Below are 24,020 nucleotides of genomic sequence, written 5' to 3' on the forward strand. Positions count from 1 at the left end.
TAGATGGTACTATTTGGCTGGGTCTTTAATTTGGAAAGTTTAAGATATGTTAGGTGATCTGTGGAGGGACGGGATTGTTTCTCCCACAATCAGAATCGTATATTTTAATTGGGGGCTTTGACTGGAGGGGTTGGTCGTAACACAGTGGTTTTAACTTATCCCAAGTTACTTCACTTTGGCTTGGGGAGCTACTAGCTTCAGTCGCAGACATTTTAGTAGTCAAGCACACACATTGAAATTTTGTTCTTTTTTGATTGGGAACAATTTGGCTACCCAGCTCCAATTTCTCTCATTTGTCTGTGGGTCACTTCTGGACGCTAGCACCCAAATTTTTGTTACGACCAGGTGAGAATGGGGTCTAGGGTTTCCTCTCGGCCTTCAGCTGGTCTTACCGTAACAAGGTTTAATTTTAAACACACAGTGTTTTTAGCTCCCCCTTGGTGAATCCTTGTTCACTGCTTTCCAATTGTAAGGCAAAGAAACCAGCACAAATACATTTTCTTAGGTTTAAAGAAGGCTGAAATTTATTAAACTTAAACTCTAATTCGGTTAATGCCTACTGATACACGACGCGCCCACGCTAGCATGCATACATGATACACACATGCAGATAGAGACAGAAAAGAGCAGAAAATAATAGTGTCTAAGTTTGAGGAAATCTCTGAAGAGGGTTTTTGTTATGGTTCTTCAAGCTCACTGAAGAGTTCTTGATTGAAGGTAGATCTTGCTCTTCATTTGGGCCCAGTATTATTCTTAAAGCTTGTTCGCTGTAGGAGACCTTTCTCTCTGGGGGTTCATGCATCTTCAGTGGATTTGGAGTTCTGTGACAAAGAGAGGGAGAGACAGACAGGAGAGGTCTTCTTCAGTCCAGGAGCATGCTACAGTCTCTCTGTTCAAAACTCTTTGTACAATTCAGAAAAAACAGGTTGCCAAGCAGGCTAATCACATGACCAGCTGGTCTGACCACATCTGTTTGTGGATTTGGCCATCCCAGCAGTCATCCTGAAATTTGAGCTCCCTCACCTTCAATGTCTAGTGCTCAAAGTCCATTGTGGGTTAAACTGGAGAAGGGAAGTAACCCCTTTGTCTCCACAAGTACTGTCTGTTAATATGCAAATGTCTTTCCAGCCAATGGCCTGGTGATTTCTTTTTTAAACAAGTCCTTTCTTCATTTCAGCAACAATTTTCAAATCAATGTTCATTTGACAAAATTAATGTGCCTCATTCTTGGCAGGTGGGGGGGGGGTCTGCATGACAAAGGTCTTAAATTCATCTTAATTGTGTTTAAGATTTAGTTTATTGATAAATAGTTAATTTGCTGTTGTCTAAAGATACCTGGTTTGGTGTATTTTATTCTGGGGGTTAATAAAGTGTTTAATTTGGCTGTTTTCCAGTTAGGTAGGAACACTTTAATAATATGCTGCGACCTGTGGAGTACTGGGACCGAATTGACAGTTCATTGCTCCCGCCAGTCATAACAGGTATGTTGGCCTTCATTGCAGTGGAGTTGGAGTACAAGAGTAAGGAAGTCTTGATGCAGTTGTACAGAGCTTTGGCGAGACCACACCAGTGTTCAGTTTTGGTCTGCTTGGAGGTGATGCAATGAAGGTTCATTAGCCTGATTCCTAGGATGAGGGGATTGTCTGAATAGGCCTGCATACCTGAGAATTTCAAAGAATGAGAGGTGATCTCATTGAAACATGTGCAATTCTTAAAGGGCTTGACAGGGTAGATGCTGGGAGGATGTTTCCCCAATCTCAGAATAAGGAGTCACCCATTTAGGACGAAGGTGAGGACCAATGTGTTTCAAATCTTTGGAATTCTCTACTGCAGAAGGCTGTGGATGCTCAGTCCTTGAGTATATTTAAGACAAAGATCAATAGATTTTTAAATGGTCAGGGAATCAGGAATAGAGGGATAGTGCGGGAAAGTGGAATTAAAATAGAGGATCAGTCATGATCTTACAAATGGCAGAGCAGGTTCGAAGAGCCGACTGGCCTGCACTTATTTTTGATGTCCTTACGTGCTCTCCTCCACTGTCACTCCCTGTTATGTACCCTCCTCCCTTGCCCACTGCATTATGTCCTGCTGTAACTTAGCCAATTCCTCTCCCCATTACTTACATCCCTCCTTGCTTTCTCCTTATGTACCATCCTCACCTGTCCATACCCGATTAGATACTGCCTCGTCCTTTATACCACATCCCCTGTCCACTCCTGTGTCCCCTCGCTTGCCATTATATACCCTATTATTTACCCAGCTTCTCTCCCAGTTGATGTACCCTCGCCCCGTTTACCCCGCTCTCATCTTCCTAGTCAAACCTTCATTATTCAACCTACCATTTCCCGTATCTCCTCAGTCTTTTCTGTTGCTCAACTCCCTCCTTCACGTATTGAACCGCAGGCTTTATTTACAGCCGTTCTACCCCAGCCGCGCTCCGCGCCTGCGCCGAGCCTCCCAACGGTTCTGACCGCCCGCGCTCGGCCACGGGGTCGGTCTCGCTCTGCCTATCGCCTCGAGCTCCAGCTCTCGTCCCAGCCCCTTCCTCTCCCTTTGTGCAGGCGGCAGTTCGAGCTCCAGGTTCGGCTGCCGATTTCGAGCTCCGTCCACAGTGCGTCCGCTCCCTCGTTGGCGGTTTGAATCCTGACGGCCGGAGCACGCTTCAAGGCGGCGCCTCTCACTGCCCTTGCGTCGGTACGGCGCGTGCGCAGAGAGGTCTGGCGGTTATAAATGTGAGCAAGCGAGATAACGGGGAAAGTGAAGGGGGAGAAGGAATTAGGTAGCCGGTGTAAGACGGCGACGAGCTCGCAGAGACGCAGTTCGCTGACAAACCGTGTAAGTAAAGCGGGGAGGGGAAATTTAAAAAAAAAAGCCTGGAGCAGAGGTGACCACTTGTAATCTTGGGGATAAATGGTCTTGCTGAATATTTTCTGCAGCAGATCCGCAGTTACTGCATCTCCATTCATTACAGGAGCGGACTGTACAAGGTACAGTCTGCACAAAAAAACCTTCATGTTTAGGATCGCTTTTCCTTATTGAACGATGATGAGGTTTTTGTTGTTGTAAGTAATACAGATAATTGTTAGTGATGTATACATTTTTTAATGCAGCCACTGACTGGAGTTTAAACATTTATTGCAGGGGCATTTCTCTGCAATTATAAGATTTTTTTTTTTCAATGAAGCAAGTGTAAGTAGGGAGAAGGTAATGGATGTTAATGTTAGTAAATGTTTCATTTAAGGTAAAACATCCAGAGGCTCATTTTTAACATATCTTCAGTGGACTGTTGTCAAAGGCCTTAGGCCTGTTAATGCTGGATTTCATTTCACAGTCCATAGTGGCTGTGTAAATTAAAACAAAAATACCAGTAAATACACATTAAACCTGGTTTGTAATTAAGATGACTTTACTGTCTGCAATAGAATTGGTCAGATTTTGTAGTTCAGTCCTGTTGGTGATTACATCCAAGTGAAATAGTTAATGGTTTATCATTTGTCTGCAACTTATAATGATTGTACCCATTGAATTGCCTATATTAACATTTCCAATCTAATATAGTAATGTAAGACATTTGGTTAAGGTGTTTACTTTAGTTGTTTGCACTATATACTTAGCTTAGCCAATTGGTACTGTGATCTGTAAACTGAAAATGCTGGAAATACTCAGGTCAGGCAGCATCAATGGAGAAAGAGACAGAGCTAACAGTTCCGGTCAGTGACCACATTGTTTCTCTCTCCATAGACGCTGCCTGAGCTGCTCAGTAATTCCAGCATTTTCTGTTTATGCTTAAGAATTTCAGCATCCACTGTTTTTGTGTTTGTGGCACTGTGATCTCTAGCCAACATTGATCACCTTAACTGTCAACTTTGAAAGTTTCAACAGCAACAACTGTTCTAGTTAGTGTAATCAACAATCCAACTAGGTGTGGATGATATGAAAGCATTGTACTTGCAATGGTGTTTTCCTTTGTAACTTAGAAATATAATTTGTTCAGGTATGAAGTATTTTAATCTACTGATTGGGTTCTTGTAAAGTTGGGAGTCTTCTATAGACCTCCGAATAGTTCCAGAGATGTAGAGGAAAGGATAGCGAAGATGATTCTCGACAGGGGCGAGAGTAACAGGGTAGTTGTTATGGGGGACTTTAACTTTCCAAATATTGACTGGAAATACTATAGTTCGAGTACTTTAGATGGGTCAGTTTTTGTCCAGTGTGTGCAGGAGGGTTTTCTGACACAGTATGTAGACAGGCCAACCAGGGGCGATGCCACATTGGATTTGGTACTGGGTAATGAACCCGGCCAGGTGTTAGATTTAGATGTAGGTGAGCACTTTGGTGATAGTAATCACAATTCGGTTAGGTTTACCTTAGCGATGGGCAGGGACAGGTATATACCGCAGGGCAAGAATTATAGCTGGGGGAAAGGAAATTATGATGCGATTAGGCAAGATTTAGGATGCGTAGGATGGGGGAAGGAAACTGCAGGGAATGGGCACAATCGAAATGCGGAGCTTATTCAAGGAGCAGCTACTGCGTGTCCTTGATAACTATGTACCTGTCAGGCAGGGAGGAAGTTGTCGAGCGAGGGAGCTGTGGTTTACTAAAGAAGTTGAAGCGCTTGTCAAAAGGAAGAAGAAGGCTTATGTTAGGATGAGACGTGAAGGCTCAGTTAGGGCGCTTGAGAGTTACAAGCTAGCCAGGAAGGATCTAAAGGGAGAGCTAAGAAGAGCAAGGAGAGGACACGAGAAGTCATTGGCGGATAGGATCAAGGAAAACCCTAAGGCTTTCTATAGGTATATCAGGAATAAAAGAATGGCTAGAGTTAGATTAGGGCCAATCAAGGATAGTAGTGGGAAGTTGTGTGTGGAATCAAAGGAGATAGGGGAAGTGTTAAATGAATATTTTTCGTCAGTATTTACAGTAGAGAAAGAAAATGTTGTCGAGGAGAATACTGAGATTCAGACTACTAGGCTAGATGGGATTGAGGTTCACAAGGAGGAGGTGTTAGCAATTTTGGAAAGTGTGAAAATAGATAAGTCCCCTGGGCCAGATGGGATTTATCCTAAGATTCTCTGGGAAGCCAGGGAGGAGATTGCAGAGCCTTTGTCCTTGATCTTTATGTCGTCATTGTCGACAGGAATAGTGCCGGAAGACTGGAGGATAGCAAATGTTGTCCCCTTGTTCAAGAAGGGGAGTAGAGACAGCCCTGGTAATTATAGACCTGTGAGCCTTACTTCGGTTGTGGGTAAAATGTTGGAAAAGGTTATGAGACAGGATTTATAATCATCTTGAAAAGAATAAGTTCATTAGCGATAGTCAGCACGGTTTTGTGAAGGGTAGGTCGTGCCTCACAAACCTTATTGAGTTTTTTGAGAAGGTGACCAAACAGGTGGATGAGGGTAAAGCAGTGGATGTGGTGTATATGGATTTCAGTAAGGCGTTTGATAAGGTTCCCCACGGTAGGCTATTGCAGAAAATACGGAAGTATGGGGTTGAAGGTGATTTAGAGCTTTGGATCAGAAATTGGCTAGCTGAAAGAAGACAGAGGGTGGTGGTTGATGGCAAATGTTCATCCTGGAGTTTAGTTACTAGTGGTGTACCGCAAGGATCTGTTTTGGGGCCACTGCTGTTTGTCATTTTTATAAATGACCTGGAAGAGGGTGTAGAAGGGTGGGTTAGTAAATTTGCGGATGACGCTAAGGTCAGTGGAGTTGTGGATAGTGCCAAAGGATGTTGTAGGGTACAGAGGGACGTAGATAGGCTGCAGAGCTGGGCTGAGAGATGGCAAATGGAGTTTAATGCGGAAAAGTGTGAGGTGATTCACTTTGGAAGGAGTAACAGGAATGCAGAGTACTGGGCTAATGGCAAGATTCTTGGTAGTGTAGATGAACAGAGAGATCTTGGTGTCCAGGTACATAAATCCCTGAAAGTTGCTACCCAGGTTAATAGGGCTGTTAAGAAGGCATATGGTGTGTTAGTTTTTATTAGTAGGGGGATCGAGTTTCGGAGCCACGAGGTCATGCTGCAGCTGTACAAAACTCTGGTGAGACCGCACCTGGAGTATTGCGTACAGTTCTGGTCACCGCATTATAGGAAGGATGTGGAAGCTTTGGAAAGGGTGCCGAGGAGATTTACTAGGATGTTGCCTGGTATGGAGGGAAGGTCTTACGAGGAAAGGCTGAGGGACTTGAGGTTGTTTTCGTTAGAGAGAAGGAGGAGGAGAGGCGACTTAATAGAGACATATAAGATAATCAGAGGGTTAGATAGGGTGGATAGTGAGAGTCTTTTTCCTCGGATGGTGATGGCAAACACGAGGGGACATAGCTTTAAGTTGAGGGGTGATAGATATAGGACAGATGTTAGAGGTAGTTTCTTTACTCAGCGTAGTAGGGGCGTGGAACGCCCTGCCTGCAACAGTAGTAGACTCGCCAACTTTAAGGGCATTTAAGTGGTCATTGGATAGACATATGGATGAAAATGGAATAGTGTAGGTCAGATGGTTTCACAGGTCGGTGCAACATCGAGGGCCGAAGGGCCTGTACTGCGCTGTAATGTTCTAATCTAATCTTCTAATCTACTAATAAAATTGGAGAACCTGTTTATGTGCAATGTTAATTGAAACATTTTTGTTAAAACTATGAATTGTGATCTCCTAGTCTTGTTTTTGGCCAGACAGGTTGAATTCTCGACAGACATGGACTGGAATCCAATACCATGTTTTCACCAAACCAAGCTGCTGAGAAATTACCCCAGTAGAATGTCTATTTGCCAGATACAGTCTACATGCTCTCCCCATCAATGAACTTGTTGCCCCTCAAATCTGTGCCCATTTTTCTTGTAACTTTGTTTGAAACACCAGTCAGGTTTCTACAACAGCTTCATCAGTGAAACGGTCTTAAAGTCACAAATGACATCCTGTAATGTGATCATGGTACACTATCCCTTTTTGACCTCTCTTCTGTCTGAGATCAGCCACACGCATCTTCCTCCAATGCCTCTCTCTTCTGTTGCCCAGCTGAGAGGGGCTGCTCTCTTTTGTTCCATTCACATGTCAGTGGTAGCACACTCATCGGAGTCAGAAGATTGTGGGCTCAAACTACATTCCAGAGATTTGAGCGCACAAAGCTAACACTTCAGTGCTGTACTTAGGGACTGTTATATTGTCAGAAATACTGTCTTTTGGATGAGGCATTAAACCGATGGACACCGGGGTGGCGCAGTGGTTAGCACCGCAGCCTCACAGCTCCAGGAACCCGGGTTCGATTCCGGGTACTGCCTGTGTGGAGTTTGCAAGTTCTCCCTGTGTCTGCGTGGGTTTTTTCCGGGTTCTCCGGTTTCCTCCCACAAGCCAAAAGACTTGCAGGTTGATGGGTAAATTGGCCATTATAAATTGTCACTAGTATAGGTAGGTTGTAGGGAAATATAGGGACAGGTGGGGATGTTTGGTAGGAATATGGGATTAGTGTAGGATTAGTATAAATGGGTGGTTGATGTTCGGCACAGACTCGGTGGGCCGAAGGGCCTGTTTCAGTGCTGTATCTCTAATCTAATCTAATCTAATCATAAAGGATGCTGTGTCATATTCAAGAAGTAGAGAAAGGGAGTTCTCCTGGTGTCCTGGCTAATATTTAGTCCTCAATCAACATCACTTAAACAGATTATCTGGTCATTTATTTCATTGCTGTTTTATGTGCAATGTGAATTAAAACTTTTTTTTTCTTATGCTAAATAGTTTTATTTTTTAGGGAGAATGGAGTTTTGTGGATCATGCATTCCTGGAAGTGGTCACTCCACAGGCAGTAAGAGTTCAGGATAGTAGATGGGTAGCCACCCAGAAGAGGCAGAAAGTGCGGGAGTCTTTGGGGTGTGTGCCACTCTCAAACTGGTATTCAGCATTGGAGATGCCTTGAAGGAATACATTCCAGACCATGGCATCAATGGGCAAGGGACTGCAAGGGAGGGAACAGAGTAGAAATAGTCATTAAAGGACATTCCATAGTTAGGAGGACAAACAGACATTTCTGTAACCATCAAAGTGAGTCCTGCATGATGTGTTGCCTCCCTAGTGCCAGGGTAAAGGACATCACGGAGAGGGTGCAGAATATCCTACAGGGGGAAGGGAGTGAGCCAGAAGTTGTGGAACACTGTATCAATGACATAAAGAGAGCAGTTATTGAGGCCCTATGGTCAGATTTTCAGGAGCTAGAGAGGAAACTTAAAAAGTTGGACCTCCAAGGTAGTACTCTCTCAATTACTCCCAGTGCACCATGCTAGTGAGAATTAAAAATAGGAAGATATGGAGGATCAATGTGTAGCATGGTGTAGGAGGGAGGGTTTCAGATTCTTGGGGTATTGGGACCGGTTCTGGGGCAGGAGGCACCTATTCAAAAGGGGACAGGTTGTTGGGGTCTGAAGTTCCGTTAATGAATGATAAATACCTAGTAGTTCAAGATAATGGGGAGGAGCCAGCCAGCACTGCCTGTTGGTGTTGTTTGGAGAGCAGAAGTAAATCTCTACCAAAGCGTCCTAGTCTCAGTGTCTTCTTCACAAACCAGCTTGGAAGTTTCGCTAACATTGGTAGCAGAGAATGGTTGCCTGAAAGTGAAGATTGGAGACTAAGATTTGTTTTCAGACAGGAAATTAGAATTGGATAATAAAAGCAAAATACTGCGGATGCTGGAAATCTGAAATAAAAACAGAAAGTGCTGGAAAAACTCAGGTCTGGCAGCATCTGTGGGCAGAGTTAATGTTTCAGGTTAGTGACCCTTCTTCAGAACTGGCAGATATAAGAAATGTAAATGATTTTAAGCAAGTAAAGTGGGGTTGGGGTAAGAGATAACAAAGGAGAAGGTGTAAATAGGACAAGATCACAGAATAGCTGACCAGAAGGTCATGGAGCAAAGGCAAACAGTATGTTAATGGTGTGCTGAAAGACCAAGCATTAGTACGGATAGAGTGTTAATGGACTGAAAACTGAACAGCCACAAGCACAAACATGAAAAAAAGTGGGTAGGCACAGTAGGAACAAACTAAAATAAAATAAACACAAAAAATAAAATAAAAAAAACTAAAGATAAAAGTAAAATGGGGGGCCCGTCATGCTCTGAAATTATTGAACTCACTGTCCGGCAGGCTGTAGCGTGCCTAATCAGTAAATGAGATTAGAATTGGAGTTTTTTTTTGAGCCGGCTGTATTTAGTTTTGTTTTGAAGAAAGTTGACCAGAAACCCAGTGTAAGATGTCGGGTATGATTTTTCCACCACTGTTTTGTGACGCTGAACTTTGCGATCAATGGAAGAATGAAGTTGATATATGGACATGGGTTATGTCTTTACCAAAAAGGAAGCAAGGAATAGCCCTTGCACTTTCACTTCTCACCAGAAGCAAGATCAGGGGCAAAGTGCTCTCGGAGCTGGAGGCTCATCATTTGGACAATGAGGAAGATTTGGACAATCTCTTGAAATTTAAAGATAAATTTATATGAAAGTGACTTATTGAGTGCCTTTGAGGCGTGGTTGGACTTTGATAAATTTAGATAAATGGATGGTTCTTCCATAGAAGAATATATTAGGGAGTTTAACCGACTATATGCAAGGTTGCAGCGATTCTGTTTGGAAATTCCTAGATCAGTATTTGCCTTCAAATTGTTGGATTGTGTTAGGATATCGAACATGGATAGGCTCTTGGTGTTAATCGGAGTTCGGTTCAAAAAAAAAAGATACACTTTTGATCAGATGTCTGACGCTCTAAACATTTTGGGAAAATGTTCCTTTCTGGCTGCTTTCATGGCGCAGATCGGCTCTTCGGTGTTACCGCTGAAGGTGGAGGATTCAATGCTAGCAGCGTTTCAAGGCCGTTCAAGTATGGGGCCCAAACATCAGTACAAAAGGAGAAATGCACACAAAATGAATGAGGATGGAGACCCTTGTGGCAGCTGTAACAGACAGCAGGAATTGGGTAATTATGGCAGAAGGATGAACCGCAGAAATAACCAAGGGGTTAACCGATGTCTCTGATGTGACTCAAAGTATCGCTATGCATTGCATTGTCCAAAGAGGAATAACAGGGTTTTTGAGATGACACATGATGCGGAAGGTTCGGATGACACTACTGATCAATCCGAAGCAGTTGTGCTAGTCGCGAGAAGCTTCAGTCCGGTAATGCATGTCCTAGTCGCAGATTCATTCAAATGCGCTGTACTAGTCAGTGGGCATACGTCCATAGTATGTGCAGTGGACTGGTTAAGGTGTTGCATAGATTCTTTAAGTAAGGAAGACTGAAATAAGGTCAAAGATTATGACAGTTCTACTTGTTTCAGGTTTGGGAATGACAGCACGTTGAAGTCACTAAAAAGAATGGTAATTCCATGTAAAATAGCAGGGGTAGACCATTTTATTAGTATGGATATAGTATCCAGTGATATACCTTTGTTGTTAAGTAAACTGTCTACAAAAATGACTTTGATGAAATTGGATATGGAGCATGATGAGGCGATTGTCTTTGCGAAATCTGTAGCTTTGCAGTTTACACAGTTGGGATATTATTGTATTCCTTCAGCGAGACCCAACATCTCTAAGCAGGATGTTAAAGAAGTATTAATGGCATCCGGGGGTAGGGATTTAACGGAGAAAAGGCTAATTATTTCAAAACTACAGTTTGCACATCCATCTTGTCATGGGTTGAAGATTCTGTTAAAAGATGCAGGGGTGATAGATGACTACACTAAACTTATCAAAGATATCAGTGGAAAATGTGATATCTTTTTAAAAAAAAAAAAAATACAGGAGAACACCATCACGACCCATAGTGAGTCTCAAAATTGGCAATGGACTTGAACATATGGGATAAAGACAAAAACATTTTTCTTCTACACTTTATAGAAGTAGCGACTAGATTCAGTCTGTTGATGGTGATTTATAGTAAAAACAAAAATTTAATAGTGGACAAGATCATGGAAAGGTGGATAGGAGCGGAGCTGGGAGGAGAATTTGCCAATGATTAGTTCACAAGTATGTGTGAAAATATGAATACTGTAGCAATGCACACTGCAGCAAAAAGTCCTTTTTTTAGTAATGGGATTTATGACAGAAATCATAGTGATTAATGAAATGCTTTGAAAAATTTTAGCCGACCAACCAAATTGTAAATTGACTACTGCTCTGGCATGGGCAGTACAAGCGAAAAACACTTCAAATGGTTGGGGGCTACAGCCCTAATCAATTGGCTTGTGGCAGGAATCCGAAAATACCTTCGGTAATGTGGGATCAACCCCCGGCTCTAGAGGGGACTACAATTAGTTCAATTTTTGCAGAACATTTGAATGCCATGCATGCAGGGAGAAGAGCATTTATTAAGACAGAGGTTTCAGACAAAATCAGAAGAGCTGAGGCATCGGTTCAGTTCATCAGAAAAGAATTTTGATACCGGTGATGTGGTGAATTACAAAAGAGAAGGGCAGAAAGAATAGAGAGGCCCAGGAAAAGTTATAGGCACTGATGGCAAAACAGTGATTTTTCTTTTCTTTTTTTTTTTTGCAACGTGGCAACCAAACTGTTGGCGTACATTCCTCGTGGCTTATTGGCATTGATTATAAATTGACAGAATCTGAACAAATGATGGGCAGTGATGATGCACCATGTACTTCACATGCACATATTGGACCTTTGCGAGCAACAGATTGTGGCAGATAATGGTCTGACTGAGAGTGGACCAACTGATGAAGATCCAGATTAGGCCATTTATCCCAAAAGTCAATTACCGAAAGTTGGGACTAGAGTGACAAATGCCAGAAGGGGCTAGCGAATGGAGCAAAGCCACCATGGGAAGGGCAGGAAAGACCACAGGAAAATACAAACATTGGTTGAATGTGCAAGACAAGGGACAAGATATCAGACCTATAGATTGGCAGAGGAAGTGAAAATGTGGAAGGCCAGAAAACATGGTGTATGTCCAGACAGTGGGCCTGAAAATGATCACAGTCCAAGGAAAAGGTCATGAACGTGAAAGGAAGTCTGGCAGTAGTAGTCCTAGCACAGAAAGGGATAGGAACTCCTAGAAGGGGACGTAGTTTCACAAGAGCAAGGACAGGGAGCAGGCGAAGGGCGCCACAAGAAGTAGGAGCCCTAGTAGCTCTAGTAGCTTCGAACAAGTTAGATGGTAAGTTGATAAAGGATGCCAAGCAAAAAGAGCTTGACAGTTGGAGAGAGTTTGGCGTATACACGGAGGTGCCAGGTAGAGGACAACCAGCATTGTCCCATAGATGGATCTGTTCAGAGAAATTACTTCTCGATGGTGCGTATAAAGTGAAGGCCAGTCTTGTAGCTCGGGGATTTGAGGAAAGTCTAGGCAACCAGCAAGTTAGAGTGGACTCAGCAGCAAGAAAAGCCAGTTTAAGGATTTTCCTCACCCTTTTGGCCACACACTCATGAATATGTAAGTCCATTGACATCAAAGCAGCATTTCTGCAAGGGGAGAAATTTCAAAAGTTTTTTTTAAAGCCACCAAAAGCAGCTGGGGATATAGAGGGGAACTTATGGAAGCTAAACAAGTGTTTCAGTTAAGTCCATCCTACTGAAAGCTGGTTGTATTCAACTAAAAGTGAGTCTGGCAATGTTTTATTGGTACTCTGAAGAAAAACTAGCAGGCATTTTCTTGATGTATGTGGACAATTTTCTGTGGGGAGGACCTGAGGCATTTGAGAAATTTGTGGTAGATAAAGTTCTGCAGTAATTTAAAATTGGAAGTCAGGCTTCCGGAACTTTTAAATATATAGGGTTGAATATTAGGCTGACTAAGTGGGGAGTAAACCTAAATCAACAGTCTTACCCAGAGAATGTCAATAGGATCCCAATAAATTGGGCCAGATCCTCACAAAAAGACTCTGCAACCAAGGAAGAAATAAACCAGTTAAGGGGCTTAATCGGACAGTTGAACTGGTTGTGCACACAAACTAGGCGAGATACTTTCTATGATGTGTTAGAATTGAGCACCATGCTGAAACATGCTACTGTTGGGGAAGTGCTGAAAGCAAATAAGACATTGAAGAGATTGAGTTTAGACAAATGTACACAAGTTTCCAGCATTGGGTGACCCAGAAGAAATGAATTTCGTAATTTTTAGTGACCCCTCACATGCTAATCTTCCCGATCATTATTAGAGCGCAGCAGGGTTCATTATATTTTTGGTGGGAAGAAATGATAAATGTTGTCCGTTAGCCTGGGACTCGAAGAAAATATAAAGAGGATAGTTAAAAGCACCTTAGCTGCTGAGACACTTGCACTAATAGAAATGATAGATATGCATATGTATTTATCAAGTATTTTTAAAGGAACTTTTTTCTGTAAGGGGCAATCAGAGAAAAGTTTTCCTATAGAATGCTACATAGATAACCATTCTCTGTGGGAGAATGTCCATTTGACAAAAAGTGCCACGGGCAAGAAGTTGAGGATTGATCTTGAGTACAAAAGAAATCTTGGAAAGAAAAGAAATTTCCAAAATATAATGGGTCGATGCAAGTCATCAGTTGTTGGATTGTTTTATGAAGAGGTGCTTGTTCGAAAAAATTGTTGGATGTCCTTGAAGAGGGCCATCTTGTGTTATGACAAATTAGGAAAATGTGGACATTTTTTAGAAGATCACTTTTTCTTTAAAGTTTTTTGAAAAGGGAATATACAGCATGTTAATGGCTGGTGCTGTTGAAAGTTAATACAGAAAAATGTATCTTGCATGATTTTATCATTATTTTGTTTTGTTTCTTATATGTATTTAAAGAAAAAAGGGGGAATCTGTTAGGGTCTGAAGTTCTGTTAATGGATGATAAATACCTGGTTTTTCAAGATAATAGGGTGAACAGGTGTTGGGTGTCAATTAGTCAATTGTGTTTAAGTGTGTGCGTGCGTGTGCATCCGTCCTAGGGGCGTACTATGTGGAATATAAAGACAGGATTAGAATGCATGTGTGTAAACTCTCAAAGCATAGTCAACAAGGTTGGTGAGCTACAAATGCAAATCGCTGTGCAGGAATATGATGTAGTAGCAATAATGGAAACATGGCTTAAAAATGAAGACTGGGCTCTTAATAGTCAAGGTTACAAAGTGTTTAGAAAAGAAAAGGGAGGTGGGGTGATGTAGTGTTGGAAAGAGAGGAGGTCCTTGAGGGGGCAAAGACAGATCCATTTGGTTAGAGTTGAGAAGCAAGGAAGGTATGATCACACAACTGGGGGTCCAAAATAGGCCTCCAAATAGTGAGATAGAAGCGCAAATCTGCAGGGAAAGCACAGATGTGCAAGAATGATAGAGTGGTGATATTGGAGGACTTTAGGTTTACAAAGTTATGAGCGGCATGGACAGAGTGGATAGTCAGAAGCTTTTTCCCAGGGTGGAAGAGTCAGTTACTAGGGGACATAGGTTTAAGGTGCGAGGGGCAAAGTTTAGGGGGGGATGTGCGAGGCAAGTTCTTTACACAATGGGTGGTGAGTGCCTGGAACTTGCTGCTGGGGGAGGTGGTGGAAGCAGGTACAATAACTACGTTTAAGGGGCATCTTGACAAATACATGAATAGGATGGGAATAGAGGGATACGGTCCCTGGAAGTGCAGATGGTTTTACTTTAGATAGGCAGCAAGATCGGCGCTGGCTTGGAGGGCCAAATGGCCTGTTCCTGTGCTGTACTGTTCTTTACCCAAATGTTAGAGTAGAGGGTAAGGAGGGGTAGGAATTTCTGAATTATATTCAGGAGAATGTCCTTGACCAGTATATCCTTGGTCCAACTAGGAAAGAAGCATTGCTGGGGAATGAGGTGGGCAAGTGGACTAAGTGTCTGTTGGGGAACATTTGGGTAAGCGTGATCATATCATGAAGTTTAGATTAGTAATGGAGACGAACAAGGAACAATCTAAAGTAGAACTTAGAAATTGAAAGAGGGCGAACAATGGGATGAGAGGGAATCTAGCCAGGGTAAAATGGAACCAAACTTTGTCAGGAAAAACTGTAATGGAACAATGGGTGATCTTTAAGGAGGAGATGTTTTAAGTATAGGCGCAGTACATTCCAACAAGGGAGAAAAGTAGGGGAACCAAAACCAGGGCTCCTTGGATGATGACGATACAGAACATGAAGAAACGAAAAAAGAGGGTGTATGATGCGTGTGAGAACCAGACCAAATACAATAAGTTGAGAGAAGTGAAGAGGAAAATAAGACTGGCAACGATAGAATATGAGAATGGAATGGCAATTAATATAAAAGGGAACACAAATCTTCTACCAGCATGTAAATTGTAAGAGGCAGGTTCAGTCCTGTTAGGAACGAAGGTGGTGATGTATGCTTGGAGGTGCAGGGCAAGGCTACAATACATAGTGAGTACTTTTGTATTGGTGCTTATTAAGGAAGAGGATGCTGATGAAGTATCAAGAGAAGCGGAGATGATTGAGGTAATGAATGAGATGAAAATTGATCTGCAGGATGCACTGGAAAGGATGGCAGTGCTTAGAATGGATAAGTCGCCTGGTCCGGATGGCTTGCATCCCAACCCGCTAAAAGGAAGTGGAGGTGCAGATAGCGGAAGGACTTGACATTATCTTCCAATCTTCCCTAGATACATGGGAAGGTGCCAGAGGATTGGAGAGTGGCAAATATGACACTGTTGTTTAAGAAAGGGTATAAGGGCATTCCTAGTAACTACCCACCAGTCAGTTTAACATCTGTGCTGGGTAAGGTTTTAGGAACAAGAATCCAGGTAAAATCAACAAGCATTTGGAGAGGTTTGAATTAATTAAGGAGAGCCAGCACAGATTTGTAAAAGGCAGATTGTGCTTGACTAACCTCATTGAATTTTTTGATGTTAACAGAGAAGGTTGATAAAGGGAATGCAATGGATGTTGTCTACTGGATTTTAATAAGGTATTTGACAAAGTTCCATATAAAAGGCTGGTTAACAAATTTGTGGCTTGTGGAATTGGAACCTGGTGTTAGCTTGGATTTAAAAAAAAAAGTATTGGCTTCAGGACTGAAAACAGCGAGTCCTGGTTTTTAAAAAAAAAAAAATAATAATTCAGACTGGAGGATGGTAGACACTGATGTTCCCTAAGGATCAGTGCTAGGACCACTTTTTGTTTTTGCTGTCGCATATAAATGACTTGGATATTGGAATACAGAGTAAAATTTCAAAATTGGTATCAGCAAATCAACTGCAACAGTATATAGATAAGCTAGAAGAATGGGCAGACAAGTTGCACGTGGAATTCAATAGAGAATTGTGAAGTGATGCATTTTGGCGGAAGAGACAGGGAGAGGCAACACAGACTACCACGAGGTGAGAATGACTGCCCTTGTTATCAAGGCAGTGTTTGACCAAGTGTGGCAACAAGGAGCTCTAGCAAAACTGGAGTCAATGGGGATTGGGGAAAATTCTCCGCTGGTTGGAGTCATACCTAGCACAAAGGAAGATGGCTGTGGTTGTTGGTCAGTCATCTCAATCCCAGGACATGACTGCAGGAGTTCCTCCAAGATAGTGTCCTAGGCCCAACCATCTTCAGCTGCTTCATCAATAACATTCTTTCTCTTTTTCACCCCCCCCCCCCCCCCCCCCTGCCCAGATCATAAGGTCAAAAGTGGGGATGTTCGCTCATTGCGCAAATGTTCAGCCCCATTTGTGACTCCTCAAATACTGAAGCAGTCAATGCCCAGATGAAACAAGACCTGGACAACATCCAGGCTTGGACTGATAAGTGGCAAGTTATATTCGCACCACACAAGTGCCAAGCAATGACCATCTCAAACAAGAGAGAATCTAACCATCTCCCCTTGACATTCAATGGCATTACCATTGCAGAATCCTCCACTATCAACATCTTGAGGGTTACCATTGCCCAGAAACTGAACTGGACCAGCCATATAAGTACTTTTGACTACAAGAGCAGGTCAGAGGCTGGGTATTCTGAGGCAAGTATCACATTTAACTCCCCAAAGCCTGTCTGCTATCTACAAGGCACAAGTCAGGAGTGTGATGGAATACTCTCCACTTGCCTGGATGAATGCAGCTCCAACAACACTCCAGAAGCTCGACACTATCCAGGACAAAGCAGCCCATTTGACACCCCATCCACCACCTTCAACATTCCCTCCATCACTGAAGCACAGTGGCAGCAATGTGTACCATCTACAAGATGCACTGCAGCAACTCACCAAGGCTCCTTCGACAGCACCTTCCAAACCTGTGACCTCTACTACTTGGAAGGACAAGGGCAGCAAATGCATGGGAACACCACCACCTGCAGGTTCCCCTCCAAGCCTCACATCCTGATTTGGAACTATATCACCGTTCCTTCGTTGTCGCTGGGTCAGAATTCTGGAACTCCTTAATTGCACTGTTGGTGTACCTATGCTGCAACAGATCAAGAAGGCGGCTCATCACCTTCTCGAGGGCAATTGGGGGTGGGCAATAAATGCTGGCCTTGCCAGCAACGCCCACATCCCATGAAAAAATATTAAAGACTAAATGGCACTGTTCTAAAGAGTACAAAGGGACCTGGGGATTCATGTGCATAGGTCTTTTGAAGGTGGCAGGACATATTGAGGTAGTAGTTAGCAAAACCTATGTGATCTTTAGCCTTCATAAATAGAAATATTGAGTACGAGCAGGGAAGTTTACACAGAGTGCTGCCTGAGTAGAGTGTGAAGAGGGGAACTATTAATTTTTAAAAAAAAAACATAATTAACACAATAAAGATGGCAGGACAGGTGATATTGCAGCTGCCACATGTGGGAACTCCTAGATTCTGTAGTAAGTGTCTGCAGCATGAGGAGCTTCTGCTCAGAGTTAATGAGCTGGAGACCGAGCTGCAGACATTGTGTTGCATCAGGGAGGGGGAAATTTACCTGGATGCTTTGTTCCAGAAGGCATTCACACCTCTTGGGGATAGGATCGTCTGATTTGGTGAGGGACATGAAGTGTGACTGTGAGTGGAGGCAGGTAAGGGGCTCATGAAGGTGGAAGTGGAGAAGCCTTGGCCCTTGCATTTGAGCAACAAGAGCGAGAGCTGTAGTGTGGATGAGCAGGTTGACCATGGCACCATGGTACAAGAAGCCATTCAAGTGGGGATGTGGAAGTTGAAAGGAATGTAGTGGTGGTAAGGGACAGTATAGTCAGGGGGATAGACACTTTTTCCACAGCTGAGAGCAAGAAATCAGAAGGCTGTGTTGCCAGGGTTTGTGATACCTGCTCCAGGTTGGAGGAACTTAGTGGGAGAGGAGGATCCCATTGCCATGGTCCATGTAGGTATCAACGACATAGGTAAGACTCAAGAGGTTCTGCACAGGGAGTATGAAGAGCTAGGCACTTAATTTAGAAAGCATTACCTCAAAGGTAATGAACTCTGAATTATTACCTGAGTCACATGCAAATTAGCATAGGGTAAATAAGAGGAGAGAGATGAATAAGTGGCTATATGACTGGTGTGGGAGAAGTGAGTTCTGGATCGTGGGGCACTGGCACCAATACTGGGGAAAGTGGGAGCTGTACCGTTGGAATGGATTTCACCTGAACCGTGCAAGAACCAGTGTTCTAGCAAGTCGTATAACTAGGGAAGTAGAGAGGACTTCAAATCAAATTAAATGGAGAGGGGGAAGGGATCATGTAGGGGAAGATTGAGTAAAGGGAAATGACGAGGGAATAGATCAAGGTAGCAATAAAGGTAATGATAACCAAAGTATGGTAGGAAGGGACAGCCATTGCAAACTTAAGGGTGTGCCAGCAGATAGGGCCAGAGTTTACAAAAACAGTTCTTATTATAAAAAAAAAATCTGAATTAAGAGCTCTGTATCTGAATGCCTGCCGCATCTGTAATAAAACAAATGAATTGTCAGTTAAAGAGTAATTCATATGTATGACCTAATAACCATTTCAGAGACGTGGCTACAAGGAAACCAAAGATGGTACCTGAATATCCAAGGGTACGTGACATTCAGGAAGGACAGGAAGCTGGGAAAAGGTGGCGGGGTCGCTCTCAATTAAAGAGGGCTTTAGTACTGTAGTGAGAGATGACCTTAGTTCTAAGGATCAAGACGTAGAATTAGTTTGGGTGGAATTAAAATGGCAAAGGATAGAAAACATTGGGAGTTGTTGATTGGTGACCAAACAGCAGTGGTAGTGTAAATCACAGTATATATCAGGAAGTTAAAGTTGCATGTAACAAGGGTAAGACCGTAATCATGGGGGATTCCAATCTACATATAGACTGGGTAAACCTTTATTAGTACGAACATTGTGGAAGATGAATTCTTGGAATGTATGTGAGATAGTTTTCGAGAGCAGTACGTTGAAGAACCAACTAGGGAGCAGGCTGTTTTAAATCTAGTATTGTGCAATGGAAAAGGACTAATTAATCTTGTTGTAAAGGACCCTGTAGGAAAGAGTGACCATAATGTAAAAATTTACATTAAGTTTGAAAGTGATGTAGTTCAATCAGGAACTAGGGTCTTTAAATCTAAGCAAAGGAAACTATGAAGGTATGACTGGCAAATCGGCTATGGTGGATTGGGAAACTAAGTTAAAAGGTATGACTGTAGACAGGCAATGGCTAATATTTAAAGAATTAATACATAGTTTACAACAAAAATACATTCCTTTAATGGAGCAAGGAAAGTATACCAACCATGGCTAATGAAAGAAATCAAGGATTATATTGGATCAAAGGAACAGGCGTATAAAGTTGCCAAAAATAATGGTAAGCCTGAGGTTTGGGAGCATTTCAGAATTCTGCAAAGGAGGACTAGAGGCAAAAAAATTAAGAAAGGGAAAGTAGAATATCAGAATAAACTAGTGAGAGCATAACAGACTGTAAAAGCTTCTATGAGGGTGTTAAAAGGAAAAGATTAGCAAAAACAAATGTGGGTCCATTACAAATGAAGTCTAGAGAATCTTTTAAAGGGGAATAAGGAAATAGCAGAGAAACTAAACAAATACTTGTCAGTCTTCACAGAGGAAAATACTAAAAACCTCCCAGAAATAATGGAGAATCAAGGGACTAGTGTAAATGAGGAGCTGCAAGATATTTGTATTTTAAAAAAAGTACTAGAGAAATGGGCGGCACAGTGGCACTGCAGCCTCACAGCTCCAGCGACCCGGGTTCAGTTCTGGGTACTGCCTGTGTGGAGTTTGCAAGTTCTTCCTGTGACTGCGTGGGTTTCCGCCGGGTGCTCCGGTTTCCTCCCACAGCCAAAGACTTGCAGGGTGGTAGGTAAATTGGCCATTGTAAATTTCCCCTAGTGTAGGTAGGTGGTAGGAGAATGGTAGGAAATATGGGGTTAATGTAGGATTAGTATAAATGGGTGGTTGTTGGTCGGCACAGACTCGGTGGGCTGAAGGGCCTGTTTCAGTGTTGTATCTCTAAATAAAATAAATTAATGGGACTTAAAGTAGATCAATCCCCTGGACTTGATCTACATCATTGAAAGAGGTGGCTGTAGAGATAGTAGATGCATTGGTGGTCATCTTTTAAAATTCTGTAGGTTCTGGAATGGTTTCTGCAGATGGGAAGGTAGCAATTGTAACCCTACTATTTAAGAAAGGAGGGAGAGAGAAAACAGGGAACTACAGACATGTTAGCCTAACATTAGACGTAAGGAAAATGCTCGAATCTATAGTAAAGGATATGAAAACAGGACACTTAGAAAATAATAAGATTGGGCAGAGTCAACATGGACTTATGAAATGGAAATCATTTTTGACAAACCTGTTGGAGTTTTTTGAGGCTGTAACTGGCAGAATAGATAAGGGGGAACCAGTGGATGTGGAATATTTAGATTTTCAGAAAGCTTTTGATAAGGTCCCACACAAGGTTAGTAACCAAAATTGGGGGTAATATACTCTCATAGATTGAGAGCTGGCAGAAAACAAAGGGCTGAATTTTGAGTGCTCCACAGTTCATGGCAGCGCACTCTGGCGTGCATCTTGCGTGGATGCACCGTACCTGAGTCCCTGCGATATTATGCACGGGGGCTGTGTCCTCGGCAACGGTGTCCAGCGCCATTTTTAAAGGGCTCTAAGCCCTTAGAAGGAATCTTTTTATTTTTAAAGGCACAGAATGCTTTATTAACAAAAATGATTTGGAGGCCCTGCCTCAACGCCCCCCCCCCCCCTCCCCCACCACCACAATGGTCATTTCATTGCCCGATATTGAATAAAATTGCCATTTTTCTTTCCCCTACCCGAACTTTCTTCCAACCTTCTGGCCCGGGTTGGTTTTTAATTTTATACCCGAGCCAGGCTTTAGCTTACAGGGTAAGTTAAAGTAGAAAAAAAAAGCTTATGACGATCACAAAAAAACTAAATACTTTAGAAAGCCTAGAGGAATATAGAAAGTGCAAGGGTGAAGTCAAAAGAGGACATGAAAAATTATTGGCAGGGAAAATCAAGGAAAACCCAAAGATGTTTTATTAGTACATTAAGAGCAAGAGGATAACTAAGGAAAGGGTAGGGCCTATCAGATGTACAAGGGAACTTATGCATGGATGCAGAAGATGTGGGCAGGGTTCTTAATGAGGTTTTTGTCTCTGCCTTCACAAAGGAGAGGATTGATGCAGACATTGTAGTTAAAGAAGAGGAGTGTGAAATATTAAATAGGATGAGCATAATGAGGGAGGAAGTGTGAGAGGGTCTCACATACTTGAAAGTGGGTAAATCACCAGGGCTGGATGGATTGCATCCCAGCTTATTAAAGGAAGCTAGGGAGGAAATAGCAGATGCTCTGAGGATCATCTTCAAATCCTCACTGGATGCAGGTGAGGTACCAGACGATTGGAGGTCTCTGACATTGTACCATTGTTTAAAAAGGGTGCAAGGGATAGCCCAAATAATTATAGGCCGGTCAGTCTGACCTCAGTGGTGGCTAAGTTATTAGAATCAATTCTGAGGGACAGGATAAACTGCCACTTAGAAAGGCACGGATTAATCAGGGATAGTCAGCATGGATTTGTTAGGGGAAGGTCATGTCTTACTAAGTTGATTGAGTTTTTTGAGGAAGTAACAAGGAGGATTGATGAGGGTAGTGCAGTGGATGTGGTCTACATGGATTTTAGTAAGGCATTTGACAAGGTCCCACATGGCAGACAGGTCAGTAAAATGAAAGCCCATGGGATACAGGGGAATGTGGCAGGTTGGATCCAAAATGCTCTGACTGAAAACACAGGGTAATAGTTGACTTTTGTGTTTTTGCGAATGGGAAGCTGTTTCCAGTGGCATTCCACAGGGCTCAGTGTTAGGTCATTGTTGTATATATTAATGATTCCCACTTAAATGTGGGAGGCATAATTGGGAAATTTGCTGATGACACAAAAAGTGGCCATGTAGTTGATTGTGAAGAGGATAGCTGTAGACTCCAGAATGATATCAATGGTTTGGTTCAGTGAGCGGAAAAGTGACAAATGGAATTCAATCCGGAGAAATGTGAGGTAATGCATTTGGGGAGGGCAAATAAAGCGAGGGAATGTACAATAAATGGGAGGATATTGAGAGGGGTAGAAGAAGTGAGAGACCTTGGAGTGCATGTCCACAGGTCCCTGAAGGTGGTTGGACAGATAGATAGTGGTGAAGAAGGCATATGGAATGCTTTCGTTTATTGGCCAAAGTATAGAGTACAAAAGCAGGGATGTAATGCTGGAACTGTATAGAACGCTGGTTAGGCCACAGCTGGAGTATTGTGTGCAGTTTTGGTCACCACATTACAGGAAGGACATAGTTGCTGTGCTGAGAGTACAGAGGAGATTTACAAGAATGTTGCTAGAGCTTGAAAGTTACAGCTATGAGGAAAGATTGAATAGGCTATGGTTGTTTTCCTTCGAGCAGAGAAGTTTGACTTAATTGAGGTGTACAAAATTTATGAGGGCCTACATAGAATAGACAGGAAGGACCTGTTTCCCCTCGCAGAGAGGTCAATTATCAGGGGGCACAGAGTTAAGGTGATTGGTAGAAGGATTAGAGGGGACATGAGAAAAAACTTTTTCACCCAGAGGGTGGTGGGTGTCTGGAATTCGCTGCCAGGAAGGGTGGTGGCAGCAGAAACTCAATTCTTTTAAAAGGTACCTGGACATGCACCTGAAGTGCTGTAACTGGCAAGGCTATGGACCAAGTGCTGGAAGGTGGGGTAAGATTGGGCATCTAGTTTTTTTTCGGCTGGCAAGGACACAATGGGCTGAATGGCCTCCTGTGCTGTAATTTTTCTATGGTTCTATGGTAATATTTTCAACTTTGCAGATAACTCAAAACTAGGTGTAAGTGAGTTGTGAGGAGGATGCAAAGACACTTCAAGGGGATTTGGAGAGGCAAAGCGAGTGGGGGGGAAAATTTTGGCAAATAGAATACAATGTGGAGAAATGTGGTTATCCACTTTGATAGGAAAAACAGAAATACAGTGTATTTCTTAAATGGTGAGAGGTTGGGAAGCGTTGAATTTCATAGGGACTTGGGTGTCCTTGTTCATAAGTCACTGAAAGCTAACATGCAGGTGCAACAAGCAATTAAGCAGGCAAATGGTATATGGCCTTTATTGCAACGGGATTTGAGTATAGGGGTAAGATGTCTTACTAAAATTTTATACAGAGCTTTGGTGAGACTTGGAGTATTGTGTGCCGATTTGGTCTCCTTACCTAAGGAAAGCTAGACTTGCCATAGAGGGGGTGCAGCAAAAGTTCACCAAACTAATTCCTGGGGTGGAGAGATTGTTCTATGAGGAGAGATTAAATAGATTGGGCCTTTTTATTCTCTGGAATTTTGAAGAGTGAGAGTTGATCTCATTCAAACATACAAAATTCCTACATGGTTCGACAGGGTAGTTGCAGGAGGGATATTTTCCCTGGCTGGGGAGTCTAGAATACAGTCTCAGAATAAGGGGCAGCCCATTTAGGACTGAGATGAGGAGGAATTTCATCCCTCAGAGGGTGGTGAATCTTTGGAATTCTGTGTGCCAGAATGGAGGCTCAATCATTGACTATGTTCAAGACTGAGATCGTTAAATTTCTGCATATTAA

General features: G+C 42.7%; 1 protein-coding gene across 2 annotated transcripts in view; it reads left to right on the forward strand.

Annotated features, from left to right (window-relative positions):
* Positions 1 to 2,451: 2,451 nt before the first annotated feature.
* LOC137375877 (calnexin-like) overlaps positions 2,452 to 24,020 on the forward strand; it is an 88,572-nt gene continuing 67,003 nt past the window's right edge. The window contains exon 1 of one of the 2 annotated variants that reach the window (XM_068043498.1): positions 2,452 to 2,835. The gene's annotated coding sequence lies outside the window, so the exon portion shown is untranslated. The remainder of the gene's footprint in view (positions 2,836 to 24,020) is intronic. The other variant, XM_068043508.1, reaches the window with a different exon arrangement.

This window comes from Heterodontus francisci, chromosome 1 (genome assembly GCF_036365525.1).
Source record: "Heterodontus francisci isolate sHetFra1 chromosome 1, sHetFra1.hap1, whole genome shotgun sequence".
In the NCBI taxonomy this organism is placed as follows: domain Eukaryota; kingdom Metazoa; phylum Chordata; class Chondrichthyes; order Heterodontiformes; family Heterodontidae; genus Heterodontus; species Heterodontus francisci.